The 24,210-nt window shown below is 44.2% G+C and overlaps 1 pseudogene; it reads right to left on the bottom strand.

The window, feature by feature from the left end:
• Positions 1 to 916: 916 nt before the first annotated feature.
• On the bottom strand, positions 917 to 14,525 carry LOC109762191 (aspartokinase 1, chloroplastic-like; annotated as a pseudogene).
• Positions 14,526 to 24,210: the final 9,685 nt, after the last annotated feature.

Below are 24,210 nucleotides of genomic sequence, written 5' to 3' on the forward strand. Positions count from 1 at the left end.
AAAAATAAAAGACACGTGAACCAGGCTGGTCATTGTGACCTTTATTTACACCAATCACGCAGATTGAATAAAAGGATGTGAAGGAAGTGGAAAAATAAAAGGATGTGAAGGATTGTGTCCTTTTTCCATCCTATATACTTTCTTTATTTCTGTCACGCCACTACTCTTTCCTTCTTTCCTTTTCATATATGGAAGGCCTTCCTCTCCCTTCCTTTCTCTTTCCCTCCCTTTCCTTCCTTATTTCTGTGACCTTGCTTCTCTTTCCTTCTTTCATTTCTCGTGTAATTAGCCTCATCTCATCCTCCCTCAATCGACTCAAGGCTGCTTGGTGATGTAGCACAACTCGTAGGCCTATATAAATTAGTGCAATTTAATTGAAAGGGGCGAGGTGGGACTAATTAGTTTGACAACGAACAGATGACGGACGAAAAGGACGATTTGAGATAGTCGCGTGGCCCAGGCTTTGAGAGTTGCATAAGAATAATCAAATAAGGAAAGTTTCTTTCTTCTGCATGAAACATGAGCTGGGTCAGTTGGCTAGCGGCTAAGTTCTCTTTCCTAGACAACCTGAGTTCGAATCGACACTTTAGCAATTTTTTTTGTCATTCCGACGATGACCAGGAGGTATACAAAACTAAATCTAGAGCGTGGGTTAATTGACCAAAACTTCAGGGGGCTTTGTGTAAAAATAATGACGGTGAGCCCACAAAGTCAATCCAGCGTGGGTTAATTGACCAAAACTTTAGGAGGCTTTGTGTGAAAATAATGACGGTGAACCCACGGAGTCAATCCGTGCTTTATTATCAGGGATAGATAGGATACCGCTCTTAGAACACCAATTAACCGGCTCAGGTTGCCTAAATAATCTGGGTAGAATCACTTCTTAACCTATGAATGGCGGAGCCGTAGCGAGAAACTAAAAGGAATGTTGGCTAGTTTCCGTGGATGGCGCAAGATCTGCTTCCTCGACTTCTGACAAGAAATCATTCTCGAAGAATGCCGAGTGGAGGGCTTGCACGCACTGCTTTGCCTCGCTGTCATTGACCACCAAGGAGATGTTCACCTGCTTATGCACAGTTAGAAACCGCCATTCCATTTTCCATGTGTAGAAGAAAAAAGTTCAATTCTAATTTGGGAAGAGGGTACTATACCTTGGACGCCCCTTGCGAGATCTGAACATTAACACCATTTCTGCGCAGAACATTGAATGCCTGGTATGCAGCAGTGAACGTAAACGATACTATACGGCGCAAGATTATCAACTGAAGCAACTTCAAAATTTTGGTGAGCATTCTAGTGCATTATCACATCATGCATTATGTTAGGATAAAATTTCAACTGTTGCTAAGAGTACCATGTGTAGTCATACCTTTTCAAGAATCAGATACGATCTTTGTACGTTCCCTATCAGGCAAATGATTGATTTGTGTTGTAGGATATGAACAACTGCAATCTTTTCAAGCTCTTCAACTACATGGTCAAGCTCCTGCCACATCATCCCAACGAAACAATAAAACATGAGCATAGATAAAAACACAGTAGTAGGACAGTACCAAACAGTATTGTTAGCAGAGAACTACTGATCATTAAAATGGAATAATGTCCCAAGTTTTTACCTGCTGGATCGATTCACGACTCCACAGTTTTGATGGATCTAGTGTCAATGATATGCTGACTTCACTAGTAGCCACAGAATCAACAGAGATACCCAAATCTTCAAATATTGAGAAGACCTGCATAGAAACAATGCAAGATGGTGAGGTAGCTATACAATAAACAAACACATATAGCTGTAGGGAACCAAAAGAACTTTGCAGCCAAGACCTGCACAAAAGTTAAAAACAATGCATACAACAAAAGAACCCGTATAGCTTTAGGAAAAAAGAGCCAGGGGACTGTTGCTATGTACCTTTGCTAGAAAGCCATACTGGCCGAGCATCCTTGTGCTTACTATATCCAGCATGGTAATATTTGATTTCAGCACAATGCTGGTTAATATGCTCTGTAAAATAATGTACAGTCAGAGACCAGTAGCAATGTGCATGAAAGAATCAATATATACTGATACGGTCATACAACAAACCTTGCTCATATCTCTTGTTTTAGTGATCAATGTACCAGGTGCATGACGGTTATACGAGTTCTTCACTCGAACTGGTATACCACCTTCCCTAGCTGGTTGCATTGATTGGGGATGCAAAACCTAATAGTTGGTGAGAGTAGTTATGTAAGAGTGATATGATAGTAGAATAACACTCAGCCAAATCACCATGGAAGTATCACAAGTAATTCTAGAAACACATATAACAAAAAGAGTTATGAATGCTGTAAAGGCCCCTGCCTACACAGCCAACCCCCTGAACCACAAAATAAACTAACTTTGAAAAGCCCAGAACGGGAGAATAAACATATAATAGCACTTTCTGGGTTTAAGGTGCAATAGGCAAACTTCTAATATTGAGTGAACAAGTAAATAAAGAACAAGGAATACCTGTGCGCCAAAATAAGCAAGTTCAGCTGCTTCATCGAAAGTCAAGTAGGTTACTGGTACCGCGTTTGCATAAATATTTGGATCACACGTCAACACACCATCTACATCCTTCCAAACCTGTTACAGATTTTAAAAATTGTGTTACAGCCCGCAACACTGAAATATAGCATAGATTACAAGCCCACCACCCTTATTCATTGTTTTTAAGTTTAGTTGGTTAAACATCTGGACAACTTAGCAGCAGAAACATAATTAACCAAATCCAAATACAAAGATTTCGGATGCAGCTTAGAATGTGAAGTTTCCAGAGCTAGCAACCAGCCTTTCACCAGGTAATTCAAATATATCACTAAAACAGAAAACAAACCTGGATTTCTCTTAACCCCAAGGCTTTGCCAATGGCTGTAGCAGTCAAGTCACTGCCACCCCTTCCTAATGTTGTGACGGCACATGATTTCCATCCCTGTTATTTGTACGAGCATCATCAAGCACACACGAAGCAAAATGCTCTTGCACATAGGAATAGCGTTACAGACCTTCCCGAGGAAACCAGTCACTATAGGAATAGCAGGGTCATCAATCCAATCTCCATGTAGACTCTTTGCAACAGCAGGATAAGTTTCTTCAAGAATTTCCGCATTGGTTATAAAGCCGAGATCAAAAGCATCATACTGCAAAGAGGCAAATAGTTAAGACATTCTTGGAATTAAAAATCATTATTATTCGTGGAACATGTCTAATTACAGGTAGTTGTAACACTCATTACATACTCCAAGCCAATATAATATAGTTGCGGGCTAAAGAAACTTCCGTCAACAAGAGGCATCCTCATGCACTAGGGCATAGACAGGAGGTTTAGCTGCAGGAGTGTATAGAAGGAACAGATTTAACTCTCCGTCATATCCCTGCTAAATATGATGCTAACTTCACACCTTTCTCAACTCCCTCACACTTGGATATATCCCATGGAGCTGACTACTTTCCATAGTTTCGAAGCTAAGTGGCAGACAGGCACACCACATGTTTTTCGCAGCCAAACTGTAGGCTATCATCATTCTACTAAGGGAAAAGTATCATCCCCGAATTCTCATGAAAGTACATAAATGGTTCCTCAAATTTAAAACTGGCAAATCTTAGTCCTTGAACTTCTTAAACCGGATTAATTTAGTCTCTTGACGGACTAAACTAATCCGTTTTGAGAAGTTCAGGGACTTAGGTTCTCCGGTTTTAGAGTTGAGGACCCATTTCTACTTTCGAGAGAATTCAGGGACGAAAAATATACTTTTCCCCTCTAATAATAGCATGCTGCATGTGCTTGACACAGCAAAGCAAGTTCACCTCACTCGTTGCATGGCTGGGACCATTTGATAGTTAAAGACTCATCGAGGCTGTCAACAATATACCTATAACCTACTCAGTTTTCTTTAGCCCACAAACTAATAACCCCTTCTGAAAAAACTGTGTCTAACTGCATTACTTTCAACTGGACCAGACATTTCTGCCGCAAAACAAGTTGTAACCAAACTACTATGTTAGATAATAACGAGAAATAAACGAGACAGAGAGACACGGATTTTTACGTGGAAACCCTTGCGGGAGAAAAACCACGGACGCACGAAGGCGCAATCACTATGAGGAGGAGTATTACAAGCACGGGACGACAGGCCATCTTAGGTGCGACTACATGGAGTATATATGAGGGCAATACATGAGAGTCCTTGGAGGACAAGTAAACGAGTTGTACTCGTACGCGTCGATGTCAACGCAAAGGCCCACACCAGTTGTACTACGTCTAGTCCAATACGGTATAATTTGGATCACAATTTAACAATCTCCACCTTGATCCAAATCCCTCCAGTAGTCAAAGAAAGTAAATAACTCCATCCAAATCAGCATAAACACCTTGTGCGTCAAAGTCCATAGGACTAATGAGAAATACCAACTAAGCCTGAGCAAAGCTCAAACTTATTGGTCGGAACTGGCTTTGTCATCATATCAGCAGGATTATCATGAGTACTTATCTTGCATACCTTCAAAGCACCTTTAGCAACAACATCTCGAATATAATGAAATCTGACATCAATGTGCTTTGTCCTCTCATGATACATTGGATTCTTTGTAAGATATATGGCACTTTGACTATCAGGAAATATGGTAGGGCAAGATGAATCTCCACAAAGCTCAGTGTACAAACCTCTCAACCAGATAGCTTCTTTGCATGCCTCGGAAATAGCCATATACTCGGCATCAGTAGTGGAACAAGCCACAATAGACTGCAAAGTTGCTCTCCAACTCACAGCACAACTACCAATGGTGAAAACATAACGTGTGAGTGATCTTCTCTTATCCAAATCACCAGCAAAATCAGAATCAACAAAACCAACAAGTCCATCTCTAGTTTTCCCAAACTGTAAATAAGCATTAGAAGTCCCTCGCAGGTATCTGAAAATCCACTGAACTGCTTTCCAATGCTCTTTTCCAGGATTAGCCATGTATCTGCTGACAACACTCAATGCATATGATAAATCCGAACGAGAACAAACCATGGCATACATAAGTGAACGAACTGCACTCGAATAGGGAACTCTAGACATGTACTCAATATCTGCATCTGACTTAGGACATAAAGCTGATGATAATTTGAAGTGTGCAGCTAACGGAGTACTTACTGGCTTGGCATTATGCATATTAAAACGACGAAGAACTTTATCAATATATCCCTTCTGACTTAGATATACTTTTCCAGATGGTCTATCTCTGGATATTTCCATGCAAAGTATTTTCTTTACTGCACCCAAATCCTTCATCTCAAATTCATTACTCAATGCTTCTTTAGTTCATTAATATCTGGCATACTCTTTGCAGCAATTAGCATATCATCAACATAAAGGAGCAAATAAATTATTGAACCATTGACAGTTTTCAAATAAACACAACTATCATAATTAGACCTTTTGAAACCTTGAGAGAGCATAAAGGTGTCAAATCTCTTGTACCACTGTCTAGGGGATTACTTCAATCCATAAAGAGATTTCTTTAACTTACAGACAAACTTTTCTTTTTCAGGAATAACAAAACCTTCAGGTTGTTCCATATAAATATCCTCTTCTAATTCTCCATGTAAGAATGCAGTTTTAACATCCAATTGTTCAAGCTCAAAATTATGCATGGCAACAATACTAAGTAAAGTGCGAATAGAGCTATGCTTCACAACAGGAGAAAAGACTTCGTTATAGTCAATACCTGGAATCTGACTGTAACCTTTAGCAACTAACCTTGCTTTATATCTTGTCTCATCATTAGGAGAAACACCTTCTTTCTCTTGAAAACCCACTTGCAACGAATAGGTTTCTTCTCTCTAGGTAATTTTACTAAATCCCAAGTGCCATTCTTTTCAAGTGATTCCATCTCATCACGCATAGCGGCCATCCACTTATTACTATCACCAGAAATAATAGCCTCGGAATATGAAGAAGGCTCAGCATTACCTTCAATTTCTTCTGCAACAGATAAAGCAAAAGAAACAATATTGCACTCTTCAATTAACCTGCCAGGTTTATTAATACCCCGCCTAACTCTGTCACGTGCAAGATTCCAACTGGGTGGAACAATAGGATGATTTGGAGTGGGAGTGACATTATCATCATTAACGATGGGTTCATCATGTGCATCAACAATTTCATTACCAGATGTATCACCTGAATCAATAACATGCTCCACCTGAACAGTAGGCTCCTGAACAATAGGCTGCTGTTCACCCTCAACGGGAACAATAGTAGATGAAACATCATGTAACATAGCAGATTCATTAAAGATAACATTTCTGCTAATAACAACCTTATGGGTTTCAGGATTTCACAATTTAAAACCTTTAACACCAGACTTATAACCAAGAAAGATGCACTTAACAGCTCTAGGCTCCAATTTTCCATTATCAACATGAGCATAAGCAGTGCAACCAAAAACTCTCAACTGTGAATAATCAGCAGGTGACCAGACCATACCTCAATAGGAGTTTTCTTATTAAGAGCAATAGATGTTGAACGATTAATGAGATAACAAGCAGTGGAAGCGGCCTCAGCCCAAAAACGCCTATGCAAACCTGCATTGGACATGCAACGGACTCTGGAAATAATGGTCCTGTTCATACGCTCAGCAACACCGTTTTGTTGAGGAGTATAAGGAAAGGTGTAGTGTCTGACAATGCCTTCAGACTTGCAATAATTCTTAAATTGCTTAGAGCTGAATTTCATATCATTATCAGTGCGAAGTATTTTTACCTTCTTTTCAGTTTGTCTTTCAATCATAATCTTCCACTCCTTAAATGCTGAGAATGCTTCATATTTATGCTTCAAGAAATAAGGCCAAACTTTTCTTGAATAATCATCAATAATAGTCAGCATGTAACTAGCACCACCTAGTGACTTCTTGCGAGATGGTCCCCATAAATCAGAATGGACATAATCAAGAATACCTTCGGTTGTATGAGTCGAAGTGTTGAACTTCACCCTCTTGTGCTTGCCGAAGATACAATGCTCACAAAATTTCAATTTACCAGGTTCATATCCATCCAGAAGACCTCTCTTATTTAACTCTGCTAAACCAAGTTCACTAATATGTCCAAGACGCATATGCCAAAGGTTAGCAGCATCACAATCAGAATTCTTTGAAATAGCTGGAGTAACGTTACCTGAAATGGTAGAACCTCGAAGGTAATAAAGACCATTGGTCGAACTTAAGTCACCTTTCATCACAATAAGGGAACCTTTGGTGACCTTCAAAACACTATCTCCACCTGAATACTTGTACCCCTTTGCATCAAGGGCACTAACAGAGATACGATTTCTCTTCATCTTCGGAATATACCGAACATCTGTCAAAGTTCTGATTGTGCCATCAAATATCTTGATTCGAACGGAACCTATGCCTTCAATCTTGCATGGTGAATTATCAAAACCCAAAACAGAACCAGCAGAAGTAGTGGAATCAAAAGTATTAAACCAATCTCTATGTGGACACATATGAAAAGTGCATGCAGTGTCAAGTACCCACTCATCATTAGTCTCAGCACATCCAGCAATAACGACAAGAGCATCATCGGAACTATCATCACGAGCAACGTTAGCATAATTTTCACCTTGTTTGTTACCTTTCCTCTTTTCTTTATTCTGCAATTTGAAACACTCTGAGATGTCATGCCCGTCTCTCTTGCAATACCTGCAATACTTCTTGTCTCTGGATTGCGATCGGCCCCTGTAGCCGTTTTTACTTTTGCCTCTGTTTCCATTATTGGAGTTCTTCTCCTTTGTCCTGCCACGAACTAATCCCTCTGCTTGGGATGAACTTGAGCCATTATGAGGCACCATTAGTTTCATCTTCTCCTTAGAGTTCAAAGCTTCATAAACTTCATTAAGTGTGAGAGTATCACGACTGTATAATATGGTGTCTCTAAAATTGGTATAAGAACTTGGCAGTGAACAAAGTAACATTAAAGTAGTATCTTCCTCTTCATACTTAACCTCCATTGCAGCTAGATCAGATATGATCTCTTTAAATTCTGAAATATGATTCAAAACATTACCTCCCTCGGGTAACCTGTGCAGGAATAATTTTTGCTTCAGATGCATCTTGCTGGTGAGATCTTTAGTCATGCAAATCCCTTCCAGCTTTAACCATAGAGCGGCGGCAGTTTTCTCGCTCAAAACTTCCTGCAAAATATTATTATGCAAATGGAGTTGAATTTGTGAGAAAGCCTTACAATCAATTCTTTTCTCCTCATCAGTCCAGTCCTGAATCCTTTGTTTCCCAAAACTATGCAGTGCTTCATCATAGCCGGACTGTGCCAACAATGCCCGCATCTTGACTTGCCATAGGGTAAACCATGTGTCACGGTCCAGCAGCGGAAGATCATACTTGATGGAGGCCATGAATAGATAAAACTGTGTACACAGAATAGTACAAGCCGATAAAAAATTCTTGACAGAATTAATATGCGGATCAAACAGAACTAGATTAGATAGCACCTGATAGCTTTGATGTACTCGTAGCAATTGTAGATGAAAAGTAGACCTCCACGTGATGAACAGAAGTACTAATAGTACTTGGCTGATTAAAGTAGTACTTCCCTTGATCGGTCTCGGCGGAACCTGCGGTTTGACCGATCGGAGGACCGCGGCGACGTGCGCTTGTATACGTAGCAGCAGCAACTTGCAGATCGGACAAGAGCGGACAGTGCACGGCTTTGTAGGGCGGCACGGTAGCGGAAATCAATAGCCTGTCGGTCTCGGCTGCAGCAGAAAATCAATCCGCCTCGGATCGACGGATCGCTTGGACGTGCGGCGGCACGCACGATGTAACCCTAATCTCCCGTCTCAAAAATCCCGTATCTGAATCTCAGCTCTGTATACCACTTGTTAGATAATAACGAGAAATAAACGAGACAGAGAGACACAGATTTTTACGTGAAAACCCTTGTGGGAGAAAAACCACGAACGCACGAAGGCGCAATCATTATGAGGAGGAGTATTACAAGCACGAGACGACATGCCATCTTAGGTGCGACTACATGGAGTATATATGAGGGCAATACATGAGAGTTCTTGGGGTACAAGTAAACGAGTTGTACTCGTACGCCTCGACGTCAACGCAAAGGCCCACATCAGTTGTACTACGTCTAGTCCAACACGGTATAATTTGGATCACAATTTAACATACTAAATTGTTGCTTGCTAGAATAGAAGTATGTACCTGTCGTGCCTTCTTCCCAAGTTTATTCAAATATGCAGCAAATATTCTTGTGGACATGCATTCACCAAAGGAAACAAGGTAATCTCTTGTCCTAAGAGTCAGCTCTTTCATCATAGCAACACCCTTAACCAGTTGCTCCAATTCGTCCAAAAAACCTGTTTTGATTGAACAATGAAAATGTGTTGTTTGTATAGTACTTCAGAAAAAACTTTCATGAAAGATGTAACGAATGCTAAGATCTGAATTAGCGCAAAAGATGCGAGGCAACAAACAACGGCTAAATGCTAAAGAATCAATTACCACAGCTTGTGCTAGTGTTATGTATAGGGATCCAGCATACCACATTTCAGATTGTCTGATTTTTTATGTGTCGGGGAACACAACAAGTATGGGACTTTCAGGTTTAAATTACTGGCCATTTCACTTGTTCTATTTCTTCCACATAAGTCATAAAGGGGTATGTTCGTGAATTGAAATTTGCATGCCACCATTTCTGCATTTACATTAATTTAATGTTTTACATAGATATTAGAAGATAAAAAAATTCTATATTACCAAGAAGAGCTTGTTCCCCAAGGAAATCTGCCATGCACAGTGAGACTGATTGAACATCACTAGTAGAGCACTAATTTGTTTAGCTGTACATTCAAGTTAATTTATTAAATAATGGCATTCGATTGGGGGGAGGAGTAGAATACTACTCCCTCTGTTCCACTTTATAATGCCCCATTGCATGTAGCGTTTATACCAATGCGTGAGGTGGAGCTGTACTTTGGACTAAAATAGCCTGCATGCATAGTTTGTCTTTATCCATGTGCCTAGTGCTGCTGCATGTCCTGTGATTCTAGTAGGGGTAACTTTTGTCCAAATGAGCATTCTGCTGCATATACGCACTACATTTCGGAATCTGAGAGAAAAAATCATACGCATTATAAAATGGAACGGGGGGAGTAGTACAAAAGCTGACCCTATTGAATATAGAATAAAAAGGCTGAAAAGGATGTGAATGGATGACAATGACCTCCTGGCTTCTCACCATCATACATAATTTAATGGGAAAACAGCTGTATCTATGTTCATTTACAACCCACCATCGAAAATGGTACTCCCTCCTTTCATCTATATAGGGCCTAATGCGTTTTTCAGGCTAACTTTGACCAAGTGTTAGAGCAATAATATATGACATGCAAGTTACACAAAGCAGGTCCTATATAGATGGAAGGAGGGAGTAGCACACCACGGCAGAAGAAAAAAGAGGACAGTTCGTGCAGCCAAAGGGGAGAAATAGCAGCTTAAAAAGATCCAACCCTTATTTATTGTACAGGTGTCGATTGGTTCTCACTTCATAAGCAAAAATGCGGAGGACAGCTGCGGTATTAATACTCCCTCCTTTTCAAAATACTTGTCATGGCTATAGTTCAAAATACTTGTCATAGCTTTAGTTTAAAACGGATGGAGCAGATCCTCCTATGGCATTTTAAAATAATAAGGTATATGGTCTGTTTATTTTGGGCCACAAGGACCTCAAAAATGGGAAACATTCTGCTGACACTCAAAATATGCATGTTCCACGAGGACCTCCAGGCTTCTCAACATCATACATAATTTAAAGGGAGAATAGGTGTATCTATGTTCATTTACAACCCACCATCGAAAATGGTAGCACACCACGACAGAAAAAAAAAAGATGACAGTTTGTGTAGCTAAAGGGAATAAAGGTTGTCCACGCCAGGATAAGAGCATCTCTAACCAATTCCCTATATAGTTTAGAGGATATGGCAGAGTATTATTTGGAGGAGTATATTTGCTCCTCTAAAAATTACACCCTTCAATATAAACACAACTTCCCTAGCTGCACCTGCTCCTAATAGTCCGACCAATGTTTTCTCTATGTCTTCATTGCCTGCATTATTGTTAATTTCTCTATTGGCTTCTCGTGCTTGCACACTTATATTTTCTCCGCCTCCTCAAATTTGGACATTGTGTCCTCTCTAGTCTTGTATCTAGCAGGTAGTGCACGAATATCTAGAAAATTTATTGCTATCAATAGATCGACGTACTCTTCTTCCCAATACCAAAACTTGCATCCATCCTACATGCAAATTTGAGCAATGAGTTTCAAATTGCGACGAATCCAAAGAACAATTGTACAAAATGGCACTCACTCCATCCTTTTCGCACTTGTAGAACACTCACCCGAGATGTTTCGGCATGCGCAGCACCAGCCGCGGGCAGTGGTCACACTTGATGACCAGCAACGGCGAGTCGACGAGCTGCTAGGCGAGTGTTGAGCCTGACTGATGGCCAGACGTGGCTGTGCCGGTGGTCGATCGACGGGTGAGATGCAAGTGCCTAGAGGAGGATATACTCAGAGGAGGCGCAGAGCCGTTGAGGGGGCTACGCTGTTTGGTCCCCGTTGAATCCATCCAAAATGTGACAGTGCCGGCGATTGGGTCCGTTCAATCCAACGACAGCGACGACAACCATATATTTGCCGGTTTAGGCGGCACTGACGACAAGAAATGACCAAATCGAGGTGTGGAAGAGCGCAATGGGTGCTAGGCGGGGGGGGGGGGGGGTGCCATTGTGACGCATGATGGCCGGCGGTTGCACGTAGGGCGGCACTAGAGTGGATGCGACGCGGGGTGGGATGGGTGCGGCCGAGGGGGGGGGGGGGGTGGGTTACTCCGTGCTGGGCATGGCCAGCCGAGTATATTTAAGAGTTTTTTCGCTGCCTAGGAGGATATGTTTTACTCCAAAACTTTTAAGGGATAGGTTAGGTGCAGTTTAGAGGAGGAAAAGTAAAATTTTACTCTTTTAATGTTTTTTAGGGATTGATTAGAGATGTTCTAAGAGCAGCTTAAGCAAATCGAACCCTTACTTACTGTATATATAAAATTTGGTGTCAATGGTTATCACTTTTTTTAAAGGAGGATAACCCTCGGCCTCTGCATGAGTGATACACACAGGTATTCCACAGAGTCTGACAAAACAAATATATGAATCAACTAAAAGCCACCTTCCCGGCGATCTATGTCGCTACACCTACTAGCCTGATGATGTGCCTAACAACGCATCAACGCACACCATCTAATCCGCTGGCCTCATCAAGCCGCCCGCCGGCAAGCCGAGATCACCAACTGATTAAGCATACCCTCAACGCGCACCGCATGCACACGCTCCAGAATCCACCGCCGCCATCTTCGATGTCCCAACTTTAGCGGAGATCGACGCATTGACCTTGTCAGACCAACTGCCATCGACGCCACCATGACACCAGACAGAGACACCACTCTGCACTTGTCCATCACACGTCCAATGCCGAGACCCCGCTGCGCCACGCCACCGAGACCTGCGGTTGCCAACGTAGTAGATGCCACACCGCATCACCTCCTGATTCTGATCGCCGCCAACACCAACCAAACGATGTCCACCACCCACCTATCTCCCAAGGCGGCGCCTTCAAGAAGGGGATGATGGCGACGGATCGACCGGATCCGATCCAGATGCCCACCCCCGAGAGCATCAGCATGCTCCCCGCCGCCACCGTCCTCTGCGGCCCAAGATTGCCAAGGGCCAGCCTCTAGCCGCGACGAGGAAGGAAAGGAGAGCGGGGGAGGCTAGACGGCCTTTTTGATGAGGATTGATTCCCTAGCGTCAGGATGGCGGCCGCTCTCTCCATCTTGTAAGCGTGTTTTCTTAATAACTGTGATATTAAGCAGGAATGCGGACACATTTGCGGTATTAACAGAACCTTCTATGGCCTTTTATAAAATAATAATCTATGATCTGTTTATTTTGGGCCATCAGGACCTCAAAAGTGGGAAAAATTATGTTGACACTCAAAATATATATTCACTGGCTTAAGAATTTAAATTGTCAGCGTTAACTTCATATTATGAAAATGAGTGAGGTTGCTATTGGGTAATGCTATTAACCAAAACTGTGTTGTTCGTCAAATGGAAAGGATCCCGAAGTAGCAAAAATGTTTGCAGAGGGTTAAGGATAGGGGGGATAATCAGATAAATAGAAAGATGTATATAGAGAATGTGTGCAACAGTGTAAGGGCACAAAATAGGAAAAGGAACGGTAAAGGAGAAAATTAGTTCTAGGGCAAATAAGAAGCCTAGTTTAATATGAAAACACATAGAACGGATACATTCAACAGAAAGATTAAGTTACTCCATGGAATTGCTGATGAATGTAAGCCGGAGCTACTGGCTAGCTGGCTCCCCCGGTACAGAACGAAAAAGATCAAAGATAGCAGATTTGAGTGGACATTCAGTGTACACAAGCAGAAGCAGAGTAAATAAGCTTAACACACTTGCTATATTCAGTACACACGCACATACAGAATTGTACTCCAGAGGGTGGAGCTCCTTGTATAGCAAATGTGAGCCAACCTACCCACTACTTGACATAAGCATTACGTAATATCCCAGTAGTACGTCACTGCTGACACTATACTACAGGATTTACTACCGCTGGCATACCTGAGACGATGGAGCTGTCCAATCCAAGCTCATCAACCGTCCTGAGCAGAGCAAACCAACGAAGAGTCAAAATTGGCACACTCCAAACCAGCCTTCGAGCAACAAGGCGTCACAAATTTGCGTCACAAATTTACACAAGCAGGCGCACCTAAGATGAAGCTCCTTGATGAAGGCGAGCTAAAGCCTTGGGGAGGCTGCAGCTCACCGCCTTCTCTCCAGCCTACACAGTCCAAAACGCAAGCAAATTTAGCACGGAACGGAGCTACGTAAAGAGCAGAATTTTCACGGAGTGGAAAATGGTGGCGGTAGTACCAGGAGGAGGTTGTTGGTAGTCTTCCCCATGGCGGAGAGGACGACGACGGGCGTCTCCTCAGGGAAGCTCAGGATGAGGTCGGCCACCTCCCGCATCCGTGCGGCCGACAACACCGACGATCCTCCGAACTTCATCACGACGGTGAAGCCCGCCGCGGCCCGGCCCCATCCGCCTCCGCGCCCTTCTTGAGAGTGGCCGCCGACGCGGCCTCCCCGCTCTGGCAGCGGAACACCAGGCCCCTCGGCGCACAGCATTGCCCGCCCGGCCTAGCGGCCCCGCACGAGGAGACCCTCTCCCGCCCGAGCTTGGAGGCGGCCGCCGGAGAATCCCGTGCGACCGCTGCGAGATAGAGCGCGACCTCCATCTCTCTCCTGCGAGGGATCCGGGTCCCTCCTCCCCTGTAGTCCCGTCTCTTCCTGGCCAGGCGGGAGAAGAAGAAGAAGAAAAAGAAGAAGCTAGAAGCGCGAGGAGAGGAGTGGCGGCGGTGGACGGACGGGGGTCGAAGCGCAGTGGGGATGGGAGTGAGGGGAGGGTTTATATAGCGGGAGGGGAAACAGACAGCCGGGTGGTGGTCTGCGCGGGTGTCAGGACGGAACTAGCTAGTACTTACTGAATTTAAGCATGATCAAGTGATGAACACAGCAAGTAATGGGGAATAATAGCTCGGGTTTGTATTGCAAAGGGGAGAGTACTGTAGCATGCCACTCGCTTCTAGGGTTTACAACCCGATAATAATTCAATGCCTCACCCCGGATGGGAGTGTGTGTGGCCTTATAGCCAGAAAACCCTCAGAACCGAAGAAAAAGAGTTAATTGCAAGGAACTACCACATTTCGGCACGTCGTAACGAATTGGTACTATTAGTCACATTTTTTGCAAGTCAGTACCAACTCTCAGCCTAAGTGTTGCAAAACGGCCTGACAGTCGTCTAACTACATACTGACAGTGTATCTAGCTGAGCGGGCCCACATGTCAGGTGACACGGTGGCATACCCGTGCGTGCCGCGCCGCTGAGTCAGACCAACCCGGCTTGGTCGTTTATGTGGCTCGGCCGGGTCGAATTGGAGGCACCCACTGCACTCTGTCCCTTTGTTCGCCGCAACGCCCTCGTCTCTCCCATCCGCCGCCGCTCACCGCGTAGTCGCCGCGCCCGCCACAATCGCCGCGCCATGGTATTCGAGGATGACAGCAGCGACGACTGCTCCAACCTGCAGTACATTAACTCCTTCGACGATGACATGCAGTACCAGGTCAGTGGTAGAGCTAGGGTTAGGGTTAGGGTTTCTGATTTGGTGATTTTGTTTTTTGATTTGGCTATTTTGGTTCATTTTGCTCCTGTAGATTCCTGCTAGCATTGAAGACCAAGACTACAATGGCCTTGAGAAGGCACCCGAGGGTCTTTGCGTGGAGCATCGACTGCCAACTGAGTGTCGTGTAGCTTTTGAAGGATTTGAGACGGGCAGGAGGTTTCTAGCTTGTGCTCAGCCAGTAAGAATCATGCACATATTTTGTTCTTTGTAATTAAGGTGGTAGCCCCTGTTTAGTGTAGTCTCTGTTTAGTAAATTAGTACTACTGATGACGAAGGTCATTGTTTACCATTTAGTAGTTTTGATGCTCACTTGAACAGGTTCTTTAGGCATGTGTTAATGCTTTGTTTCTGTGTAGTTAAACATGTCACCTGATGTTACTACTATATTTGGGCAGAAGCTTAGTAGGCAGTGGAGATGCTCATAGTTTAGTGATTTATTAGTATTGATGCTCACTGAAACAGGTTGTGTAGGCATGGGCTCATGCATTTTCCTATGTAGTTAAATGGGCCACTAGTTTTTAGTATTATATTTGGCCAGCAGCTTAGTTAGCAGTGGAGATGCTCATTGTTTAATTGAGGCAAGCAGGTGATTATTGACTAGAGTAGATGGTCAAAGTTGAGCGTTGCATAGCTGCTTGTCTTTATTTTTTATTGCATGGGAATTTTTCCTAGATCTTAGGTTGCAGTAGAATTATCATTGTTTAGTTGGCCACATGCATAGTTGTAGTTGTTATGCTCTTTGTCGATTTTTAAAGATTGCCCTTTTAAAATTGGAATTCTTCATAGAGTAACAATATAAGTGTTTGCTATATTGCAGGAAGGTCAGAATTGTGGTTTTCTTGGATGGGTTGACCCAGAGTGGCTTCCCACAATGCAAAATGCATTGTTGAAGCTGTGGGAAATGTATGAAGATAGCAGGAGTGGTAGGAGGAAGGATAACCTGGAGAGTTCACTTACTATTGACCACCTTATAGAAGAGAAAAAAGAATTTGGATGCCAACTATAACAGACTAGTTGAAGATCTTCATCAACTTCTCAATTTCCAGGAGGATAGGGTCCTGGATTTCAGCATGTGCAGGCTAAGATGTAGGGTGCTGAGGATAAGAGAGCTGAGGTTACCAGTGCAGCAGTGGCTGGCATGAAGACTGAGATGGAGAAGAAAGAGGCAGAGAACTTGAAGCTGCAAGAGAAGTATGAAGTGCTTATGAACCTAGTAGAAGCTCAAGGCAGTGTCATTAGGAACCTGAAGATGAACCATTTGAAAGAGAGAAGGAAAAGCTAAGTGAAGGCAACAAGAATTTGAAGGTTCAGGTAGATGAGCTCACCAAGTCTGTGAAAAAAGTCACTGAAGAGAATGTGCAGCTGAACCTTCACATGTCTGATCTCAAGAAGGGACATGAGAATCTCATAAAACGTAGGGATGAGCTCAAACTCCAGGTTGCTGATCAGTTGAAGGCACTGGAGAAGAACAAAGAGAAGCTGAAGTTGATCCATGACGTCTTGAAGGAATGAGGTAGATGAAGATGAAGATGAACTGGGTAGATGAAGCAGAGTATGCTTTCTAATCTTTTGTGAAGAATGGTGGTTTAATGAAGTGTAATGTATGGTGGTTTAATGAACTCCATTATACTATGGTCTGTAGCTAATGTTGTAATGCAACAACCTCTTAATTATGGCTGTAAGAATATACGGTTATGCTCAAGTATGCTTTGTTAGATGGCTCAAGTTATTTATCTTCATCTATGTTGCTTTGATAGATGGCTGTTAGATGTGGTTGAAGTTATACCTATCATGATATATGTTGCTTTGATAGATGGATGATAGATGATGGTTAAATTTATATATATCTTGATATATGTTGCTTTGATAGATGAATGATAGATGTTGCAGTTTGGTGGTTAGGGTTTCGTCGACACCGAGCCACCCTAAACCCTTATGGTTTGGTGGTTAGGGTTCCGTCGACGCCGAGCCACCCTAAACCCTTATGATTTGGTGGTTAGGGTTTCGTCGACGCTGAGCCACCCTAAACCCTTATGGTTTGGTGGTCGTCGATGCCGAGCCACCCTAAACCCTTATGGTTTGGTGGTTAGGGTTTCATCGACGCCGAGCCACCCTAAACCCTTATGGTTTGGTGGTTAGGGTTCGGTCGACGCTGAGCCACCCTAAACCCTTATGGTTTGGTGGTTAGGGTTCCGTCGACGTCAAGCCACCCTAAACCCTTATGGTTTGGTGGTTAGGGTTCCGTCGACGTCGAGCCACCCTAAACCCTTATGGTTTGGTGGTTAGGGTTCCGTCGACGCCGAGCCACCCTAAACCCTTATGGTTTAGTGCTTAGGGTTCCCTCGATGTCGACCCACCATAACCCTTATGGTTTGTTGGTTAGGGTTCCCTTGACGCCGAGCCACCCTAAACCCTCATGGTTTGGTGGTTAGGGTTCCCTCGACGTGGAGCCACCCCAAACGAATATCATATGAAAGTATGAAACTTATATCTTATGAAGTTATAAACAAACAAATATCATATGAAACTAGAAACAAACAAATATCATATGCAAGTATCAAACTTAGTACACAATAAACATTTCTCATATGAGACTTAGTACACATCAGACCCAACTTAGTACTCCATCAGAACATACATAGTAGTTCAGAAGCAGAACCCAGAAGCATAAATAACTTAGTTCAGAAGCAAAACCCAGAAGCATCTTTTGGTACACATCAGACCAAACTTCCAACATACATTGTTCAGAAGCATAACTTGCAACATTCTGTCACTCAAGTGTTACCATTGGCAGTAAAGAATGCCATCCATCCAGAATGACTTCTTGGGACACTAGAAGGAGGAGGAGCACCAGAAGTAGAAGGACCAGAAGATGAAGCTCCAGCAGCATATCTTGGGGCAGTGAAAGGCCTCGGAACACTTGCACTAGTTCACCTTCCTGCATATCTGGTAGTAGCAGATCTTGCAGTAGTAGATCTTGCAGGTGGAGGCTGTGATCTTGAAGGTGGCTACTGTGATCTTGCAGGTGGAGTAGCTTCAGCTTCATTCCTTGATCTTGTAGGTGTCTTGCAAACAAAACAGGAAACATGGTAGTTAGTCAAAATTTGAAAGATGCAAGTCAATTAACAAGGGTTTACCACATGCTTGTTTTTCCTCATGGCCAATGACGGTGTCCTGGACTAGGGGGTACTCACCACGTCGTCTCCCGATCAGTTGGATTGGGCCGAGGACCCCCCCATGGCCGTTTGCTCATGGGCCAGTTCGGACAGCCGATGTATACACAAGGAAGATTCCACAAGACTTGGTGATCAAGACAAGGACTCCTCTCCACCGACGTATTCGACTAGGACTCTTGTTATCCTAGGCCTCTGGTACATTATATAAGCCGAGGCTAGGCTAGTCGATAGATCATTATGACATTACTCATCATACCCTTAGGTCTTAGACCACAACATATGATCTCGAGGTAGATCAACTCTTGTAACCCTATATTCATCAAGATCAATCAAGCAGGAAGTAGGGTATTACCTCGATAGAGAGGGCCCGAACCTGGGTAAACATCGTGTCCCTTGTCTCCTGTTACCCATCGATCCACGACACACAGCTTGGGACCTCCTACCTGAGATCTGCCGGTTTTAACACCGACAATGGTGCTATCATTGAGAGTTCCGCTGTGTGGTCGGCAAAAGGATCAATGGCTCGCCTGTAGATCAACTGCGACGTCGGCGTCTTCGTCGCCGCCTCGACTGATCACCTTGGCTTGACCGAGGACTGTGCCCTACCTCCAATTAGCATGTTTGGATAAGGGGCTTCATCAACATCAACTCCGATCTCTATCAAGATCATGGAGGAATCATCCATGGGGCTCGGGGGCGCAACGTCAACATTGCCCTCGGGCGACCGTGCTGTTTTTTCGAACAGCGAACTTGTATCCGATTCCACCACCTCCTCGAGTATCGCTTTGATGATTCCTTCGGTGGAATTGTGCGGAATTGAGTCTACAACAACATTGTAAAATTTCGTCGTGTTCCGACGGAGCAATCTCCGCCGGTCTCCGATATACCGGAGCCCCGTCGAATCTGGACGGGAATCTAGACGAGTTTAGAGCGTGGTGTTCAGCATCTAGCTCGGACATCCCTTGGAAGATCCAACCGTTGATCAGCTGCGGAATTCCTATATCTACCACCCCTCAAAATTTCAGCTCGATCCGACCGTCCAAACTCCGGGAACCTTCCGATTAGTGCATCACTTTTCATATCTGTTTTCTGCGCGAGAACGAATCCGACCCGAGTTCATCCTTTTTATGAACGGGATTTTGGACATCATTTTTGAAGGAGTTTGGTATGGGGTATTGTGTTTTGTTCCCAAACACATCCCACTAATTTTAAAGTCTTTTCCAATATAATCTTCACCGTCGCGCCGGTGTCAAATCAGCCCGACAACGTTGCTCCACGGCTGCCGACCTGCGCTAGACACATCGTCGCTTTGTTGAGCTGAGCTCAACTTCTTCGGATCATCGTCTCGGCAAGCCGAACAAGAGTTCGGCATCGCGAAGGATAAATCATCACCAACATCGCCGCCCCACGGATTACATGGAGCGGGCACACCGGCATCGCCGCACGGTCACTTCATCAAGTCGGCATTGACCACGTCGCGAGTTACGACCTGCATCGGCATGGCCGCACCATTGCTTCTTCGAGCCGATGTCCATCACGTCGAACTACTTCAAGACCTCGGCTGACATGGCAGCTGCAGCGTCTCCTTACCGACCTGCTCCGTCACCTCGTCTGGACCGGGGGCTTCGCCATCCCTTCATCAACCTACTCCGGAGACTTCGACGTCGTCAGCCGACCAGCTTTGTCACGTTAGCTGGACCGGGGACTTTGCCTCGGCGAGCCAACCTTTACCAGCATCGCCATGCCGTTGCTTCACCATCCATTAGGCAATGGGTATGCGGATCGAGTCCCAATTTTGGGAGTCACTTTTCTTTGGACTGCTACGACAAATAAACCAGGTGCTATTAATCCTAGCAATTTTTGCTTGTTTAGCTTTATTTTTCCCCAAGAAATTATTACTCTAGTTTGTTCCATCATCTGTACATAGGTCTATCAAATCGCGGCCGCATTAACGATGGTCGCGTGGTGGTTCAGTCAGTTTCCGTGCATAGTTCGGCGAACGCCGCATCCGGAACTCGGACCGAACTGTGAATTCAGGCTTTGCCACGCCCTTACCGCATCACGTCGATGCCCTGCATCGACATTGACTTCGGCGCCAGGCCACATATTTTTAAATAAATTATCTTGCGTAAATTAATTAAGCAAGGATTTTTATATATTTATATTATTATTGTTGGCCTGCACTATTTTACTTGTGCAAGTAATGGACTTCGACTGCGTCACGTGGTCTCTTCGGCAAGCGGATGCAGTCGTCCCAATCGGCGTAAATCGTCTCGCGTGACCACCTTATTGGTCGTGTTGCCATACCGACGTGTTCGGTTGCCTCGGGGACTTTGGCATCGCCGAGAGAGCTCTATCTCATCGAACGTTCGGCGCACAGGCCATATTTCTTTTATTACTCACTTTGCACAAATTATTTATTATGCAACAATTTTTTTAATTTATTATTATTACTATTATCTCCGGTTTGCACTATTTTTTGTGCACAGGTAAATGATTCGGGTCGGGCAGTGTTGTCACCTCGGTGTACTGACATACCACGTCACCTTGACTGGACGGGGGCTTCGTCAACACTTCATTAACCCACGCCGGGGACTTCGGCGTCATACTGCCGGCCTGCTCCGTCGCCTCGGACGGACTGGGGGTTCCACCTCGCTACATTAGCCGTGTTATGTCGCCACTTCGAAGTGCCGAGCTCCTCGCTCTACCACCTCTGGACCGGCTTAGGGGCTGGGACCTCGTCCTGCCGTAAGCTCGAACCGCGTCATCAATGCCGAACACATTAACCAGCTAGTTGCTTTCATGCTCAAAGTTTTAAATTTTTTAATTTGTGTTCGGTTCGGCCATGCTCACATACGTTGTTTGTTAAAGAAACTCCCCTTCTTCTTAGTCGTTGCAAAGTCTTTTTCTATCACTCCTTTTTTCGACGCGAGTGTGTGGACAATAGCCGGGGAGCCTAATTTCTCTCTCAAAGCCGCTACAGTTTAGTTTGCTAAACTGGCCTAACGAGAAGTACTCCGCCTTCGGGATAGGAGGTTGAAGCTGTAGGCTAACCCGCTTGAAGTCTTGAGATAGGATGTGTCATGTTAAAGCACGACAGAAGCAATTTTTTTTCTAAGACCAATTTTCGGATTGGCACCAAACACTTGATCTAGTTCGGACATCAAGTTTTTACTGAAGTTTTTGGTTTTCCAAGCCTATGGCACTATTAAACTATTTGTGTGTTTCCAGCATAATTCTCGCAGTGCAACGCCGGACACTTTAGAGATTCGGCAAAAACATTCTCGGATATTGCTATATATGCATTAGTTTCGAATTGTGTCTTTGGTCAATAGTTGGGTTGCCCGGCTCGTGTGCTTGCCTCCTACGTTCCGCTTTGTTCGGCTAGGTGTGCAAAGGGAGAACCACTACGATTGTGCTTCTAGCCCGCATGGTTAAGCGCCTCAGTGGAGAAAGCCGAAAACTGAATATCACAATAAGCGTAAACTGGTCAGCGATCCGATGATTGTGTTAAACTATAAGATCGATGGAGGTCACCCCGTGTTAAGCGACGGGCCGTTCATAATATTGGCCGAATTGTTAACGGCTTGACCTCGGCTGTCGCCGACCATTAACCGGGGGCTAATATTTGGCCTCCCAACTTTAAGCTCCTATGACTAAGTGAAAGTTATAAAGCCCGCATATCTGATTGCCTCGTTTCCGCTAACACAACTGCCTTCGGGCACCGAGACGTCGGCTAAGGGTTGTTTTGTTATTGCGGAAACACCCTGCGTACCATCTACAAAGGGGTGGAAGCCGACGATAGGCCACTTTCAACTGATAAACAGTCGCAACGGAGTGAAAATAAACATATCATCGGCCTTTGTATTTAATATACGAGGGCTGCCTTCCGTAATTATCGTTATAAAGCCATAAATATGCATCAATTTGACTTAAGATTTTGGCCAAGCTGGGTTGCTTGGCTCCTGTGCTTACCCCTACGTTCCCGATTGTTCGGCTAGGCGGTAAAGGGAGCACCTCTGTGATTGTTACTACTGGGTCATCCGAGTTAGTACCTCAGACTGGGTGAAGCCAAAAGCTAGCGATCTTAAAGGATATAATTGGTCGGCAACGACGGAAGTGAAAATTTAGGTTCGCTAAAGACCACATAGTTCGGGAACTTTCCCCAAACTAAATCTTCAATATTTTGCTCCCACATTGATTGGAGCTGAGGTTTTATGATCATGCTTAGCATGACAACCCAAAGAAAGGAACCGATAGTGGGACTATTTTCTTTGGAAGATGTTTCTTACATGAAAAAGTAATATAACACATCTCTCCGCGTACCTTTGTTTATAAAACCATATGGCCGGATTGCCTTGTTTGCCGTAAATCTTTGCCCTCATAAAGGCTTTATAAAGTAGAACAAACACTCCCCAGCTACTGGCCGAGGAGGTTGAAGACGATGGTCGGTCAACAAAGTTTTGTACAATGCGGATCCGAGCATTAATGATGTAAAGTCCTTGGATACATAGAATCATTACACATAAAAATTGCGAGTAAAATCCATTTACTGCAATCCATCTTTTAAACCCCTTGGGGCCTACCTTGGCGAGCTCGGATTTCGACCAGCTCTAAGCTCTTTTAAGAGATCTTTATTCTCTTTCCGAGAAGTTTGTGTTAAACACAACAAAACTTTCCGTCAAACAGATATCGATCCTTAATTCGGCCACCCGTGCCCACATTAAGGCTCGGGGGCTACTGGGCTTCGTGCTCATTATTTATAAATATTAAAGGGGCATATCGATCCCCTGATCTAGTGTTGCCACCCGACCAGTGTCTCGGGGGCTACTGCGTTGCTTATTCAATGCAGAGAATTCAAAGTGCTCAGTGTTCGGCATGACCGAACTATGGGCAAGCATCTTTTGACAACAATAAGTACCATCTGGGACTTATCCGGCATCAAGCTAATATATCACGGCGACTTCTCACAACCCTCTCTCAGGGGCCTGTCCGCCGATCATTATTTCTAATATATTACACTACGTTTCTATTCCTACGTATGCTGTCGAGCTAGGAGTTGATCTTTAGGCCGATTTTGCAAATTGACCTGAGTCTCAGGGGTTACTAGGATCAGCAGTTTTATGTTTTCCTCCAGGTGCATCTCGGGTTTTAGACCGACACACACCTTGAGGGCTACTGGATATACATATACTAGGTATATATCTCGGCAGAGAATAAATTGCACCAATAAAAATATTCACAAAAAATCAGCCCGCGGTCGGGGTGGTGCACCACCTCGGAAGCAGTCCGGCACAAAGCTCGGGCGCCAGTCGCTGGCTCCATAGAGGGCATTTCTGGCATTAAGCTCGGCTAAACTCCTTCAACTTTTTTGAACCAAGGTGATCTATGACACCTCGGATACTGTCCGGCGTTTGAGCTTGGACATAGTCCGGCGTTGGAGCTCGGATACAGTCCGGCGTTGAAGCTCGGATACATTCCGACGTTGGAGCTTGGAAGCGGTCCGGCGTTGCTGCTCGACTGCAAAAGATACCTCGAATGTAGTCCGGCGTTGGAGCTCGGATGCAAGAGGACACCGCCGCACGGGAACAACTTCAAACCCGTGGTGTGGCGTAAAAAATAACAAGGCATTTATAAAGGCCGAGAACTTAAAGGGGTCCTCGGATACCCGATGTGTAAAC

The sequence above is a fragment of the Aegilops tauschii genome, chromosome 6 (assembly GCF_002575655.3).
Source record: "Aegilops tauschii subsp. strangulata cultivar AL8/78 chromosome 6, Aet v6.0, whole genome shotgun sequence".
NCBI classification, from domain to species: domain Eukaryota; kingdom Viridiplantae; phylum Streptophyta; class Magnoliopsida; order Poales; family Poaceae; genus Aegilops; species Aegilops tauschii.